Here is a 13,642-nt window from a genome sequence, read left to right as displayed (position 1 = left end):
AAAACACAGACTTTAAAATAACTAGAATTAATGTATTTAAGGAAATATCTGAAATGATAGAAATTTTCACCAGATAAAAGGAAATTACTGTTTTTCTTAGAACTAAAAAGCTCATGGCATTTAAGAATTGAGTGGATTGGTTCAATCATAGATTAGTGACAGAAGGGAGAATCAGAGTTCTAAAAGATAGGTCATTAAAAATTAACCAAATGGAAGCCCACTGGGAAAAAAGATGGAAAACACAGAAAAGACAGTAAAAAGTAGGGACATGACAAAAATATCTACTTGGAAGGTGATAGGGAAAATAGTACAGGGGCAATATTTGAAGAAATTTTAAAACCAATATTCCTCCAAAACAAAAGATATCAAGTTACAGACTCAAGAAACCTTATGAAACTATGTAGGCTAAATATACAGAGAGTTATACTCAGCCACATTATTATACTCACTGAAAACCAAAGACAAAGGGCTCATTTAAAAAATATTTTTAGGTAAACATACACTATCTTTCAAGAAATAACCATGGAAATGGTGAAACAATGGAAAAGCATTTGGCTAAAAATAAATAAATAAAATAAAATAATGGAAAGACCTGAATTCTATTCACAGGGAAATCAGCCTTTGACAATTAAGGTAAAACAAACAGACATTTGAAGACAGTGAACAGTATCAGGAATGGAAAAGAGGTCATGACTTCACATCCTACAGTCATTTAGACACACAAAGAGAGATTATTATGAGTGACTTCATGCCATTATATTTGAAATTTTTGACTTAATGGGATAAATTCTGCATAAAACACTAAACTGATACAGGGAAGAATTCTCTTAAAGGTATTGAATTCCAGACAAAGAGACAAAACTAATTAAAATTGTTTCCCCAAAAGAAAACTGCAGGCTCAAATAGCTTTACCAGAAAATTATTTAAAATATTTTCTAAAAAATTAAAATAATTCTGACTTTGCCAGAACAAAAAGTACTTTTCAATTTATTTTATGAAGCCAGCATCTTGATAGCAAAATGCAGAAAAGAAAATTTTAAGTAAATTACTCTCAAGAATATAGACATGAGGATACTACATACAATATTAGCACAATGATTCTAGTAATATATGAAAAAGATCATGACCAAGTTGGATTTATTCTAGAAATTCAAGCTTTGTTTTACACACAAAAATCAACATTATTATAAAAAAGTGAAAAAATCGTATTTCAACAAAAGCAGAAAACACTTTATAAATTCAACTTACTGAAATTTAAAAAATATCTCATAGCAAGCTATGAATAGAAGGGAAACTCCTTTATTTGATAGAGTAGATCCACTAAAAATCAGTAATAAACATTCTACTTAACAATTAAATAAACACTTTCCTCCTAAAATGAGGAATGAGAGATGAATACTCATTCCTAATATTTACATTCAACATTGTATTGGAAGCCTTATTTTTTTCCATAAATCAAGTTAAGAATAAAAAATGATAAGGATTGGAAAAAATAATTAAAATAGTAATATTTACCTATGTCATGTTTATGTATATATGAAATACAAAGGAATATTCAAGCTGGCTACTAAAATTGATAACTCAACTTGTCAATACAGAAAATCAAGTGTATTTCTGCATTCTAGTAAAAACCATTTAAAAAATGAAAACTTTTGTGATATAATTTGCAATAACATTAAAAATGTTGATAAGTAGAAATAAATGCAACAAAGGCCATAATTCTATGAGAAAACTATGACAGATTACTGGAAGAAATTAGAGAAATTTGATATAAATGAATACATATATCATGATTATGAATTGGAAGACTTGATAGGGTTACATTATCACTTCTTTTCAATTTGATTTATAGATCCAATGCAACCCCAATCAGATTTCAGCAGGCTGTTTTGAGAAAGTTTATGAGCTGAATCTACAAAAGACCACACATAGCTAGTCAAGTATTAAAGAAAAATGTAGTAGAAAGATTTTTACTAAATATCAATATTTATTATAAATAAATTACAGGTGTGGGGATTGGTTCAATGATAAAGAAACAAATGAAACAGAAGAAGAGTCCAGAAACAGACCCACATGTAAATGGTCACCTGAAATGTCACTAATGTGTACTGCATTGCAGTGAGAAAATGACAATTTTCTAATAAATGGTGCAGAGTTATTTGAATATCCATGATGAAAAAGATAGATTTTGGCACTATTTCATTACTTTGCTCCACATAAAATAATCAGTTCTAGATGGATCATAGCTTATGTAAAAGGGAAAAATAATAAGGATTCTAGAAGGTAATATAGAAAAAACATCTTGGGGGACAAAGAGAAACGAGGCTGGAGCTGCGGGCGCTTTTTCTGCCCACGGTGTCTCAGATTCATTCTTAAGGAACTGAGAACTTAATCTTCCAAAATGTCAAAAAGGCCATCTTATGCCCCACCTCCCACCCCAGCTCCTGCACACAAATGCCCAGCACACCAGGGTTTGTGGGATACAATCCATACAGTCATCTCGCCTACAGGCTGGGAGGGAACCCGGGCACCAACAGCCGGGGCACGGCATCCTCTGGTATTACGATTCCAAAACCCCCAAAGCCACTGATAAGCCTCTGATGCCCTACATGAGGTACAGCAGAAAGGTCTGGGACCCAATAAAAGCTTCCAACCCTGACCTAAAGTTGTGGGAGATTGGCAAGATTATTGGTGGCATGTGGCGAGATCTCACTGATGAAGAAAAACAAGAATATTTAAACGAATACGAAGCAGAAAAGATAGAGTACAAGGAATCTATGAAGGCCTAGCATAATTCCCTCGCATCCCTTGCTTACATAAATTCGAAAAGTCGTGCAAAAGCTGCTTTAGAGGAAGAAAGTCGACAGAGACAGTTTCGCATGGAGAAAGGAGAACCTTACCTGAGCATTCAGCCTGCTGAAGATCCAGATGATTATGATGATGGCTTTTCAATGAAGCCTACAGCCACTGCCCATTTCCAGAGAAACCACTGCCTCATCAGTGAAACCCTTAGTGAGAGTGTGGTGCCAGACGTTCGGTCAGTTGTCACAACAGCTAGAATGCAGGTTCTCAAACGACAGGTCCAGTCCTTAATGGTTCATCAGCGAAAACTAGAAGCTGAGCTTCTTCAGATAGAGGAGCGACACCAGGAAAAGAAGAGGAAGTTCCTAGAAAGCACAGATTCATTTAACAATGAACTTAAAAGGTTGTGGGGTTTGAAAGTAGAAGTGGATACGGAAAAGGTTGCCGCTGAAATTGCACAGGCCGAAGAGCAGGCCCGCAAAAGGCAAGAGGAGAGGGAGAGAGAAGCAGCAGAGCAAGCTGAACGTAGTCAGAGCAGCACGGTTCCCGAGGAAGAGCCAGGGGAAGAAGGACGACGAAAGCATCCCCATGGAGACAGAGGAGACACACCTTGAAGAAGCAACAGAAAGCCAACAGAACGGTGAAGAAGGCACGTCTACTCTTGAGGACAAGGAGAGCGGGCAGGAGGGGGTGGACAGTATGGCCGAGGAAGGGACCAGTGATAGCAACACTGGCTCAGAGAGCAACAGTGCAACAGTGGAGGAGCCACCGACAGACCCACACCAGAAGATGAGAAGAAAGAATAAATGTTGCCTTGTTTTATGTGTTCTAAATACTTTTTTTAAATGAAAAAAAAATGTTTTTTGAGTTTAAAAAAAAAGAAAAAATGAAAAAAATCTTCATACGCTTAGGACAGACAGACGATTCTCAGAGGTCACAAAAAGCAGTAACAGTAAAGAAAATTCTTGATAAATTGGATTTCATTAAAATTAAGAATTTCAGCTTACCAGAGACACCTTCATGAATAAAAAGAGAAGCTATAGTCTGGGATATTTGCAGTTATGTATATCCAATAAAGGATTTATATCAGGAACTCTTACAAATCAGTAAGTAAAAGACAAATACCCCAACTAAAAACTGTATAACATCTTGGAACAGCCATTTGACAAATTATAACATGCAAATGTCCAATAAACACACATGAAAATGTATTCAACATCCCTTTGCTTCAGAGAAATGCAACATAACTATAGGATACCTCACACCTTCATTACAACAAAAAAGAACCCTAATCTATTCACCTATAATGGAGCTAATAGAACTCTTATAAACTGCTGGAGTGTAAATTGGTTCAGTTATTTTAGAACACTGTTGGTAGTATCCACTGAAACTAAATACATGTAGATCTGGTGACTCAGAAATTGCACATCTAAACATAATCCACAAAAGGAAATACATATGTATTTCAAAAGTTATGTATAAAAACTTGGTAGAAATTTGCAACAACGTGGATGGAACAGAGGGTACTATGCAAAGTGAAATAAGTCAATCAGAGAAAGACAATTATATGATCTCACTCATATGTGAATTTAAGAAACAAAACAGGATCATAGGGGAAGGGAAGGAAAAACAAGACAAAATCAGAGAGGGAGATAAATAATAAGAGACTCTTAATCATAGCAAACAAACTGAGGATTGCTGGAGGGAAGAGGGGTCAGGGAATGGGGTAACTGAGTGATGGATATTAAGGAGGGCACACGATGTATAATAAGCACTGGGTGTTATAAAGACTGTTGAATCACTGAACTCTACTTCTGAAGCTAATAATAAACTATTTGTCAATTAATTGAATTTAAATAAATTAAAAGAATTTGACAGAAACATTATTTGTAAAATACTGAAAGCTTGAGAAAAGCCAAATTATCCATAAATAAATTGCAGTAAATGTTGGGAGAATTATGCCAGACATGTTATGATTCCATTTATGAAAATTTCAAAACCAGCTCAAACAACATGCAAGTTTTTTGATGTTGATAGAAGCTGAGGTTTACTAGCTGGAAGAAGGCATGAAGGAGGTTTCAATGATGTTGCAAATGTTCGGTTTCTTGGTTTGTGTGGTAGTTACATGAGTATTTTCATTTTTTTATACAAAAATATCAAGTGGTAAACTTAAGAGGTCATTAAAATATTCACCATAAATTGATAGCCATAAGTAAACAGTATTTTTTTAAAAGATTTTATTTATTTATTTGAGAGAAAGTGATAGTGAGAGAGAGCAGGAGCAGTGGGAGAGAGGGAGAAGCAGGTTCCCAACTGAGCAGGGAGTTCAACTCAGGGCTGGGTCTTGAGGGATCATGACCAGAGAGATCTCCTGGGATCATGACCTGAGCTGAAAACAGCTGCTTAATCAACTGAGCCACCCAGTTGCCCCAGTAAACAGTATTTTAGTGGGAATATTATACCCAATTTCTTCTCTCCTTTTTACTTTTCTGTATTTTCCAAATTGTGTATAATGAATATATAGTAATTAATATATATATATTTTTAAGATTTTTATTTATTTACTCATGAGAGACACAGAGAGACAGACAGAGATACAGGCAGAGGGAGAAGCAGGCTCCATGCAGGAAGCCCGATACAGGACTTGTTCCTAGGCACCCTGGGATCACGACCTGAGCAAAAGGCAGACACTCAACCCCTGAGCCACCCAGGTGCCCCTAATTAATAATGTTAAAGAGAGGTAGAAACTATTGAAAAAAAAAAAAAGATGAACAGCTTAAACCTACTAGCCAGTCAGGTCCTAGTAAACTTAAAGTTATGCAAAATTAAATATAGAACAAACTATATTCATGTGAGCCAGCACAGTTAGAATTACACAACTAGATCTGATTGCAAAGGAGAGGACGAGAGAAAGAGGAGCACAGAGAAGGAAGGCACAAGGAGAACCATTGCTTTGGAAAACGAGAGGGGCTGAATTTTGTGAATTCTTGCAGCCAGCAGGGCTTAAAGCCTGGAGTTGTAAAGGTCAGCAGGGTTGGGTGGGAAAGAGCCCAGAGGGCACTGTCCTGCTCCTGGAGAGAAGGCAGGCAAACAACCAAGGAGCAGATAGCATGGAGACAGTGATCTGAGGAACTCCTAGGGCACACAGAGGAGAGATCACTCTCTCTTCTTGGAACACATCCCTGAGAGGCAGCATTCATGGAGACACCTCTCCAGAACAAAGGAGTCAGCTGGTGCCATTTTCCTCCCACACTCCAGCACAAACACAGCCATGTGTGAGAAGCGTGCACAGCCTCATGTTGGCTGCCTAACTTATTTACATCAAGCCCCACCCCCTGTATTCTGGCAGGACAGCCCTTCTCAGTCAAACGTGCCTCAGTCCCAGTGTGGTGGGCCTCTCCCCCAGAAGACCAGCACAAGCCCCTGCCCATACCACATCTCCTGACCAGACAGTTCTACAGGGCCTCAGTTCTGGTGGAGCTGGTGTCAGGACTCATTTCACAAGCACACCACAGCACACCTAGTCACAATTGGCCACATTTAGGCCAGGGATCAAATACTGCCCATAGCAAAAACACAATAGCAGGGTGCAGGCGACACACACTACAGACACTCCCTGAAGCCCCTGGCCATGAGCACTACATGACCTTTTCTTCATAAGGCCATTATTTTCAGGAGTAGGAGACATAACTGGCTTTTCTAGCACACAGAAGAAGGCAGAGACCTAGACAAAATGCCAAGATGGAGGAATTTATCCCAAATGAAAGAACAAGATAAAGCCAAGGCCAGAGATTTAAGCGAAATAACATGCCTAATGGGGAACTGAAAGCAACAATCATAGGGATACTCACTGGATTTGAGAAAAGAATAGAAGACATTGGAGACCCGTACCCATAGAGACAAAAGAGTTTACAAAGAATCAATCAGAGATGAAGGATGCAATCAATAAGTGAGATTGGAAGCAGGCATGACACAATGAGCAGCAGGCTGGGAGAAGCAGAGGAATGAGTTAGTGACTTGGAAGGCCAGGTGATGGAGAGCACTGAAGGTGAACAAAAGAGAGAAAGAAGAATTAGGCAACACAGGAATAGACTTAGGGAATTCAATAACTCCACCAAATATAGTAATTAATTACAATGGCAATAAATACATATCTATAAATAATTACTTTGAGGGGCTCCTGGGTGGCTCAGTTGTTTAAGTGTCTGCCTTTGCCTCAGGTCATGACCTCAGGGTCTTGAGACTAAGCCCTCTATTGTCCTCCCTGTTCAGTGGGGCATCTGCTTCTACCTCTCTCTCTTCCCTCTCCCCCTGTTGGTGCTCTCTTTCTCAAATAAATAAATAAAATCTTAAAATAAATATTACTTTAAATGTAAATGGACTAAATGCTCCAATCAAAAGAACAGGGTGTCAGAATGGATAAAAAACCAAGACCCATCTATATGCTGCCTGCAAGGGACTCTTTCTAGACCTAAGGACACCTGCAGATTGAAAGTGAGGGGGTGAAGAATGAATGTCAAAAGAAAGTCAGAGTAGCAATTCTTCTATCAAACTAGACTTTTTTATTCATATATGTATATATGTATATATTTTAAAGATTTACTTGTTTATTTTAGAGACAGAAAGAGAGCATGAGTGGGAGTAGAAGGAGAGGGAGTGAGAATCTCAAGCAGACTCCACATTGATGCACAGCCCAATATGGTGCTCAATCCCATGACCCCGAAATCATGACCTGAGCAGAAACCAAGAGTTTGATGCTTAACTGATTGCATCCACCCTGGTGCCCCTGTTCCAATATTGTTTATATCCTACTTGGTATCAGTGTAGTACTGGCCTCATGATATGTTCCCTCTATTCCATTATTTTTAAGATTTTGACAGTGTCATTAATTATTTTTTAAAAATATTTGGTACAATTCACCAGTGAAATCCTGTGGTCTTGGGTTTTTCTATGCTGGGAGATTTTTTATTCCTATTTTTTATTCCTATTCAACTTTCATTCTTGTTATTAGACTAAGAAGATATCATATTTCTTGGATTCAAGGTTCATATCAATATTGGTAACTTAGTGTTTTTAGGAATTACCTGTTTTTTCTAAGTTAACTGAATTGTTAGTATATAATTGTTTATAGTGATCTGTTATCACACTATGTATTTCTGTGATTATTTGTTGTATTGTTTTCTTTTCCATTTCTTATTTTGCTTTTTGAGTTTTTTTTTTTTCTTAATTTAAAGCTTTGACAATTTTGTTTATTTTTTGGGGGGGAGAACTATAACATTACTTTAAATGTTATATTACTGTTTATTCTGGTCTTTATTTTATTCATTTCTGATTTTTCTTTGTTATTTTTTTCCTCTACTAAATTTCAGCTAAGTTTCTTCTTTTTCTAGTTCTTTGTGGTGTAACATTGTTTATTTGAATTTTTTTTATTAATACAAGCATTTATAGCATAACTTTCACTCTAACATCTAATTTTGCTGCATCCCATAGGTTTTAGAATATTGTGTTTTCTTTTTCTTTTGTCTTTAGACATATTTTGATTTGCCATTTGATTTCTTATTTGTCCCATTGCTTGTGTAATCATGTGTTAATATTTACATGTTAAATATTTAATATTTACATTTTAGATTTTCAAGTTTTGTTTACTATTGATTTTTAGTTTTGTACCATTGCAGTTAGAAAATATACTTAATATGATTTCAGTCTTCTTGAATATGTAAGATTTGTTATGTCTCCTTTTATGTGATTAAGGGTATTCTTCTGGGTGGACTTGAAGAAAATGTGTATTCTCATTTTTCTTGGAAAAAGAATCTTTTAGAACCTTGTTTTCTGAAGTATGCTTCAAGTAAAAATGTTCTTGTGGAAAACAAATAACTTTTACTGAGGGTACTCTTTTAAAATAAAACATATCAGAGGATGGATGAAATAGGTGAAGGGGATTAAGTGTGCACTTACGATGATGAACACTGAGTATTAATCTATAAGATTGTTGAATTAATATATTGTACACCTGAAACTAATATAACACTGTATGTTAACTATACTTAAATTGACACTAAAAACTTAATTTAAAAAAAAGAAGAATTACACAACTAGAATCATAAGGATGAGACCACCAGAGTCCAATGTCATCTCTACAGGAGGCTGCTAAATAAATGGTCTCTTGCAAGACAGCTGACCACAGTGTCTTTGAGAGACACTTTGAGAGACACTTTCAATTTTACCAGTTTATTACAAGGACAAAAATAAGGGAAAAAAGGTTTAAAAATAAAGCTAATAACCTTTTCATGACAGAATATTAACAATTTTGACTATGTGGTTTTTATACCAATATAGCTATACAAAGTGAAATCAAACATCTGGTGATTGTATTTCCTTGAGTTGCCTTTGCACTAACTGCAATGGGAGCTCCTCTGTTTTCTTGATGTTTAAAACAAAGTCCAACCACATTGTTCCTGCAGTTGTAAAAGAGTTTTCTGGAAAAGAGCTGACTCCCCCCCCCCCCCCACTCAAAAAAAAACATAGAGCTTGATAAGAGGTTATTTAAAAAGAAATTTGTAAACATTATGTATTGTTGGACCCTAAGAGTTAGAGGGTAAGCACCAGGGATCTGTTATCTAAAAACCCTGGATTTCACTCCCTCCAGAGCAGTTTGGCAGGACTCCCACCAGCATGTTTGAGCCTTCTAGTTTCTGGATGAAACTGATAAAAATAATACATTTGGGAAGCAGGCTCAAATTCAATTATGGATAACTCAAATGGATTACTCAAGTGGATTACTCAATTATGCTTATAGGAAAGATAATTGAGACCCAGAGGACCAACAATAATTAATAAACACCAAGAACAAAGGTTATACTCTACCACAGAAATTAAATAAATGCATGCTGTTATTTAAATAACGCCACGGAAACATGTAGGTTTCAGTCCAATGCTGATCCGCTCTGGTTGGCCTGCATTCTTTTGGAAGAACGCCCTCCTCAAATGCCAGGGTGAAGAGAACCTTGGGTAGAATGTCAGAAGTGGATATTATTTCTAGTCCTTCAAATAGTTTTGTTAAGTTTCATGAGTTACTTAAGTTTTTGTTAACATATTTTAATATGATTATTTTTAATTTGATTATTAAATTTTTTAATTTGATTATTTTCAAACCTACCCCAAACTCAAAAGAATACAATGATTACCTGTATACCTTTTACATAAATTTTCCAGTTGTTGACATTTTGCTACATTTGCATTTCCCCTCTCTTTATGTATATATATAGTATAGATATTCATGTATTTATGTATTTGTTCTAATTAACTAAAACAAAAATAATTTGCAGATATGATACTTCACCTTCCATAATTTTTTATGCATCTTCTAAGAACAAGACATTTTCTTACATAACTGCAATTGCTCTACTCCTAAGATTTTTAATTTTGCTTCAGTAATATTATCTGACATAGAGTCCATATTCAATTTTTCCCACGTGTCCCTCAAGTTTCATTTATAGGTATTTTTTCCTCTCAGCCCAGGACCCATTCACTGTCAGGTTATCATGTCTCTGTAGTATCCTTTAATCCAGAACATTCATCCATTTTTTTTGTTTGTCAAAGCATTGATATATTTTAAGAATCCAAGTCTGTTATTTGGTAGGAGGGACCATAACCTGAATTTGTCTTATTATTTCTTCATGATCAGCTGTAGTACTGCTAAGTTTGATTGCTTGGTTAATGTGTGTCCTCCAGATGTTTCCATTGTGAAGATCATTTCCCTTTGTGATTTGGACCATGTGAGTGATATTTCCATTGTAAAGATAGTTTCCCTTTGTAATAAGTAACATGTGTGTGATACTTGGAGATCTCATAGATACCCTGTTTTCCAGTTTTTACTCACTGGTTTAGAATCCATTGGTAACCTTGCTTGAATCAATAATTACATTGGGGATAGCAAAATAGTAATTTTATATGTCTATCATCCTTCTATATTTATTGGTTGGTATTCCTCTGTAAGAAGAGTTTCCTCCCTCATTAATTTTAAAATCATTGTACACTAGGTATTTTTTTCTATTCACTGTATTATAATCTGTGTTAAAAATCATCATTTTTTTGATGCTCAAATTGTTTTAGATTTGATCGTGGGAACCCTTTGAGCAGCTCCTTCATTTTTCTGACACATTCTCATTAGTCTTTGACTATTTCTTTGCTTTCTGGTCCAAAGTGGTCCAAGCTCACTTTGAATTTTTCTGCCACAGATCCAGAAATAGCCTGGGAATTCTGCTTCTTTTAGACAGGAAATAATATTTAGAAACAAAATATGGGCCATTAATTATATAGCTACATACATATTTATATAGTCATGGGTTTACACTGATACCTTCAGGTCAAATCCAACATCACAGGATTTTTCTTCATTCTCCCCCATTACACATTTATATATTCTTCTCCCATCTTGAGACCACTGGTTTCCAAAAATAGGAATGTATTTACTCATTTGCTATATTCTACAAAACATTCAAAAGTTTCAGAATTATTTATACCAAATACCAAATTTATACCAAATACATTACAGCCAACATGCTGCTAAGTTAAGTGTGTGATAACTCTGTAACTTTTTTTGTCTTTTGTATCATTAAGACAGTACAGTCAGCATGCTGTATTTAAAAGTTACTCAAATCAATTATTTCTTTCCCCTGAGTATGTTATCTGTTTGCTCTATAGGCAGGTTTATTTTTTTCTGTTTATATTCATTTTTTGGTTTTTAAAAAATCCTGTTTGATATATATAAATATATGTCTAAAAGGTCTAAAAAAAGATATATTAAATCTCATTCCTATCCTTATTTTGCTACCCTCTTAGCACCCACACCCTACACAAACTTCCATTAGTTTCGGCTTTATCTTCCTCATGTTTGTTTTGTAATAAAATGAAAATATATATGTAAATATATGAATAATACAACAGAAAGTAATTATATCTATCTATCTATCTATATCTATATCTATCTATATATATATCTTATTTCACTTTTTGTCTTACAGAAAAGGTGACATATCTTGCTTTTTGTCATTTGATGACATATTCTAGAAATCATAATAGTTTACAAAAGTCCTCATGGGAGTATTTCTATGGCACTGTCGCACTACATTGTGTGGGTTTACAGTAGTGTATTCAGCCAGTCTCCTATGAATGGGTATCAATATTTAGTCCAACATTTTCCTGTGAAATATTATGCAATAATAAAACAATGAATGAAGTTGCTCATACATTATCTCCTATTGGCAGAGTGAAACTTGCATATATCATTTTGTGAGATGCTCCTAATGCCTCTTATAGCAGAGCAATTTACACTGTCACTAGCAATGCATGAAATTGTCTATTTCACTATAGTCTCATCTAGATATAGTCTCATCTCCTCATCTAGCCACCAGACTTTTGAATTTGATTTTTCACTGATCCGATAGGTAAGAAATGATATCTCATGTAGTTTTAATTTTCATTCTCATGATATTAGTGAAGTTAAAACATCCTTCACATGTTTAAAAGCCCCTTGAATATCTTTTTCTGTGGACTGTTTGTTCATGTCCATTGCCCATTATTACATCAGAATTTTAGTCTCTGTCTTCATTTTTAACTCTTTATAGTCTAGAGGGAGTAATCTTTTATATGTAATATATGCTACAGATATATTCTCCCAGTTTTTCATTTGTCTTTTGCCTTACCTTAAGATGTTTCATTGTTTGCAATACAGAAGTTTTTATGTCAAATTTTAGGTAAATTTACATATCCTTCCTTTCTTTTGTTGCTTTTAACTTTTGAATCATATTCCAAAGTCTTTCCTCACACTGAGTTCATAAAATAATTTTCCTTGTTTTCTTTCAGTAATCATCTGGTTTCAATTTTTACATGTAGATCCCTGGTCCATTCAGAACTTATTTTGGTGTTTCTTCTGAAGTATGGATCCAATTTTATCCTTCTCCAAATGGCTACCATTTGTTATACTACAGTTTACTTAAAAAGTTCAGTCACTTTGAACATATACTAAATTTCCATAGACATTGGAGTTAATTTTGAAATTTCTCATCTTTTTTACTAATAGACTTTATTTTTAGAATAGTTTTAGGCTTATGGAAAAATTGAGCAAATATTACAGATTTTCTATATGTCCTTCTTCTCTTCTGGCAGAGAGCCTCTCCTTTGATTAGCATGTCAGATAGTATGGTACATTTGATACAATAAATGGAACAATTGTACATACATTATTATTAGCTACAGCCCACACTTTATTCAGACTTGCTTAGTTTTTACCTAAGATCTTTCTACTGTTCTGGGTCCCATCCAGGATACCAATTGAATTGAGTTGTGTTTCTTTAGACTCATTTTGGCTGTGACCGTTTTCTAGAATTTCCTGATATTTGAAGACTTTGATGGTTGTGAGAAGCATGGTCAAATATCTTGTAGGACTACCTTCTATTGGAATTTGTCTAGTGTTTCCCTCATAATTAGACTGGGGTTATGAATTTTGGGGAAGAGGGCCTCAGAAGCATAGTGCCACCATCATCATCACACCTTTTCAAGGATACAAATTATAAAAGTAATTTGTGATTGTTGGTGTTGACCTTGATCATCTGACCTTGATCACCCGGTGTTTGTCAGATTCCTTCACTCTAAAGTCACCCTTCCATTCTTCCCTTTCCATGTTGTATTCTGTGGAAGGAATTCATTATATGAAGCTTACACTTAAGGAGTGGGGAGTTAGTCCCCTCTTTCTTTAGAGTGGGGCATCTATAAAATTCATTCAGAATTAGTCTGCACAGATTTGTCTCTCCTCTCTGAATTATTTGTTTATATCAGTATG

At 35.1% G+C, this 13,642-nt stretch overlaps 1 protein-coding gene and 1 pseudogene across 9 annotated transcripts in view; both read left to right on the top strand.

Moving 5' to 3' along the window:
• Positions 1-13,642, top strand: part of PXDNL (peroxidasin like) — a 429,464-nt gene that overhangs the window by 152,683 nt on the left and 263,139 nt on the right. The gene's annotated exons all lie outside the window — the stretch shown is intronic.
• Positions 2,328-3,608, top strand: LOC112678434 (SWI/SNF-related matrix-associated actin-dependent regulator of chromatin subfamily E member 1-like; annotated as a pseudogene).

Source organism: Canis lupus, chromosome 29 (assembly GCF_003254725.2).
Source record: "Canis lupus dingo isolate Sandy chromosome 29, ASM325472v2, whole genome shotgun sequence".
Classification (NCBI taxonomy): domain Eukaryota; kingdom Metazoa; phylum Chordata; class Mammalia; order Carnivora; family Canidae; genus Canis; species Canis lupus.
The sequence above is the reverse complement of the archived record's forward strand: the minus strand, read 5'-3'. Positions and strand labels throughout refer to the sequence as shown.